This window comes from Pinus tabuliformis, chromosome 8 (assembly GCF_031772625.1).
Source record: "Pinus tabuliformis cultivar Carrire ecotype Pingquan chromosome 8, CPIR1, whole genome shotgun sequence".
In the NCBI taxonomy this organism is placed as follows: Eukaryota; Viridiplantae; Streptophyta; class Pinopsida; order Pinales; family Pinaceae; genus Pinus; species Pinus tabuliformis.
In genome coordinates, this window is record NC_142294.1 from 94,535,346 (window position 1) to 94,539,570 (window position 4,225).

General features: G+C 42.2%; 1 pseudogene; it reads left to right on the forward strand.

Moving 5' to 3' along the window:
• Window positions 1–244: 244 nt before the first annotated feature.
• LOC149234302 (rust resistance kinase Lr10 pseudogene) lies at window positions 245–2,139 on the forward strand (annotated as a pseudogene).
• Window positions 2,140–4,225: the final 2,086 nt, after the last annotated feature.

Consider the following 4,225-nt stretch of genomic DNA (forward strand, 5'->3'; position numbering starts at 1 on the left):
TCCAACAATCTTCTGTTGAATCTGAATTCCTTGCCATGAGCAAGCGTTCCAGGCTCTTATTGTAGCATGCGCTGTTTGGTAGGCTACGTGTTTTAAAAGAAGAAGTTGAACAACTCAATCCATAATCAGGTTAGAAGCCCCAGTTTTGGCTGTTTGATTCTCTGCGTGGGCAACTTCAAATAAGTTCGAAGCTCGGATTATAAATAGTAAAGGGAGAAACAGTGACAGATTAAAAGTGACATCAATGGCTGGAGGTATTTATCTTGCGCATTAAAGTTTCATTTTTTAGATTCTTTAAAATATTTAATTCCGCATAATAAGAATCGTTGTTTAGGCTAACATCTTACAGTTTATACGAAAATCGGAATTGGACTCCAGGATGTTCTAAGACACAAGTAAAAGTTAGTGTGGGACTCATGCAACTGCTTTACAACGATACAAAGAGAGATGAAAGCTGTAAATCATGTGAAGCAAGTCAGGGGATATGTGGTTACCGTTATAACACTTGGCATTCAATTGCACCGTTCGTGTGTTATTGCAAGAATGGACCCCGTACAGACAATTGCCAGGGCCAAGGTATGCTCTATTTCTAAATTTTCGCAAAACTCCCTGTAACTGCTGCTGAATGCTGCTTCAGAAGTTGTTAAGTCATTGACACCCCTTAATTAAATGGAACAACTTCTCAATCGAACGGAATAAGGATAAGAATACACCCCTCCATTCTACACTCTTAAACCCAAACCATTCTACACTCTTAAACCCAAAGATATTGTAGATGTGTTGCCGATATTGTCAAGTATTCATTGTCTTTGCAAAAACTATGGATCGTTGCTTTTAACTCATAATAGTTGTCACGGCTGCGTTGCAGGTCGAAAAATCAAGTCGGCCATTATAATAGGTGACTATGGTTTCTTCGAAAAGAAAATCACTGTGAACTTGTTTCTTATTTCCACTAGAAAGTTCATATTCTAATCGATCTGTCATTCCACTGCAGGTTGCATTTTTGGAGGAGTTGCACTGACCGCAATATTAGTGATATTCTTAACGTTTTATTCCAAGAAGAAAAGACATCCTCCTGCTAGCTCTACTTCAAAGGTGGAGAAATTCCTAAAGGAATATGCTTATGAAATGCCAACCAGATATTCACTCTTTCAACTCAAGAAGATCACAAACAACTTTGTGGAAAAGTTGGGCGAAGGAGGTTATGGCGTGGTGTATAAGGGGAAGCTTGGTAACGACATTTTGGTGGCTGTCAAGCTTCTTGATAGGAATAGGCACAGCCAATCCCAATTCATGAATGAAGTGGCAACAATCGGACGGATCCATCACTTCAATTTGGTTCGTCTGTTGGGGTATTGCTTCGAAAGCCCCACAAGCGCACTGGTCTATGAATACATGATTAATGGATCTCTGGACAAGTTTACATTTGCCGGAAAAGAGAATGAGCAAATCTTAAGGTGGGAGCAATGGTATTCAATTGCTTTGGGTGTGGCTCGTGGAATTGCATATTTACATCAAGATTGCCAAAATCGCATCATACACTTCGACATCAAACCTCACAATATATTGCTGGACGCCGACTTAACCCCTAAAGTTGCTGATTTTGGTCTGGCAAGACTTTGTGGGAAGGGAGATGACCATATTTCCATGAGGACAGCAAAAGGGACGCCGGCATATGTTGCCCCAGAGGTGTGGTCGAGAGGTATGGATCCTATTACAGATAAATCAGATGTCTATAGCTTTGGAATGCTGTTGCTAGAGATTGTTGGGGGCAGAAAGAATATTGCTTTACAGGTCAGCCGGTCGAGTCAGTTATACTTCCCTGAGTGGGCTTTCAAGCTGATTGAGAGTGGCGAGTTGGGGATGAGACTGAGAGGAGGAGAAATAGAAGCTGCAGATGATGAGGAGGCTACGAGACTCACAAAAGTTGGATTCTGGTGCATTCAATACCAATGCAGAGATCGTCCTTGTATGACGATGGTTGTCCAAATGTTAGAAGGTAATGGAGAGGACGTCCCCAATCCTCCGTTACCCTTCAATTCCTCGGCTACGCCCGAAAATCCTATACTCTCCTCCACGCTGAATTCTTCTTCAATTGAAGTTGCCTCCTACAAGTTACCTGTCCTCGCATTGTTGTGAATCGATGAGCGGACTCCGCACTATACTTTGTAAAAATGACTTGGTGACTGCTACGGAGAAAGCTGAAGACATGACAGCACCAGGCGATGAATTGTTTTCTTAATATGTTACTGGGTATATGTTATTGAAATGTTATTAGAATGCCATCATGGAACAAGGTGGGTATATCATCTGTTTGGAAGGCTGTGCTTCACGCCCTGCCCCTCATCAGGGATAACATCGTTTGGAGGATTAACAGCGGTGACTGTGCCCGTGTGGGCCTTGACCCGTGGAATGGTAGTGGGGGTCGGCACAATCTACCTAGGGATCTAATAGACTGCTTATCAGCACAGCATATATTTGTGATTGCACAGGTCGCGGACAGGGATCGCTCAGACATGTTTCACCAAGCCTGGAAGACGGCCAACCAACTACACCTCCCTGCTAGATGGCACTCGACCTGGCGCGAATATTGCACTGCCCTATCTGAATCTCATATCAGGATAACAGAAGGTCCGGATGAATTGATTTGGTTTCTTGCTGACAGTGGTAAGTACTCACCAAGGGAGGGTTATACGCAGCTTAATATTCAGAAAAAGCCAGGGGTCCTTGATAAATGGTGGAGACAGATTTGGAAGCTTGCTGCATCTCCCAGATCAAAGCTGTTCACTTGGTGTGTACTCCGGAGCAAGGTTCCCACAGGTGATTTCCTTATGAGACGCGCCATACAGGGCCCGACGTGGTGCATTCTCTGCAAATCTGACTCGGAGACCATATCTCATTTATTCCTTCACTGTCCGATGATGCAACAGATCTGGCAAAACATAAAACCCTTCATCCCATTCAATGGCGACTGGAGCGGGCCCGATCCGATCAGCTCATGGATAGATTGGACAGCGAGGCATAAGGGAACGAAACTGATCAACCTGCCTGTTATCATTCTATGGTCTTTGTGGAAAGTTCGGAACAGATGGACATTTGAGGATATAGCACCCCACTGGCCCCTCATCGAAGCTGGAATCATCTCTGCTTACAGAGAGTTACCTGAGCCGCCTCCCCCAAAAATTCGCCATCCAAATCCTCCGCCCAATATTGATCAATCCACCCCTTGGGCATACTTTGATGGAGCGGCAAATGCTCAGAGTTGTGGGGGGGGCATCATTCTGCATCATAACCTTACTCATTCCTATCACATCAAAGCTGTCTTGGGCATTGGAACCAATAATTATGCAGAGCTCATCACATTGCGGCACCTCTTGCATTTTGCACTATGTCATCATTACACTAGAATCAACATCTTTGGGGACTCGCAGACTGTTATAAATTGGTTCAATGATATCTCGATTTGTCACATGCACACACTCAGAGCTATCATGGATGAAGTGCATCGATTAAAAGATGCTTTCTCACATATCTCTGTTACTCACATTTACAGGGAGCATAGTATGGACGCTGACAAATTATCCAAGGAGGCAGCGGTGATGGATCGTGGCATCTGGGAGATTACGGAAGTTTTGGGCCAGCAGCAACAGAAATACTACCACCGGCCATATATAGATCAGGACTACCCAACAGGGGGTCCTCACCTCGCATAAAATAAGCAAAACAGCATCCACAGATCACTGATTTTGCACAGCAAACACAGAAAATCCACAAGGATTATGCTATCAGAATAGTTGCAGAAATTGAAACAACACATTTACAGACAATTGATAGAATGTATTGATGTAAATTTTGAACTTTTGTACAGATCCTACAGTGATCACAGATCATGATATACTGATATATATGTAAATCTCTTCATATTAATGAAAGTTTTTACGGATTTTCCCGGGGAAAAAAATATGTTATTGAAATGTATGCATTCATTTTTGCAATAAACAAAGCTTTGCATGAATAAAGTTAGATGACGTGTAAGATTGGATTTTGGGACTTTGCCATGAGATTTAATACATCGTATGCGGAGTGATTTCCTTTTATATATATAAAAGAGAATTTATAAAATATTTTGAAAGATTGGCATTCTTAATGACACGATATTAGGAAGAGGTGTATAAAACTGAATTACTTTGTAAACTCGAAAATTAAAAAAAAAAAAATAGTATTA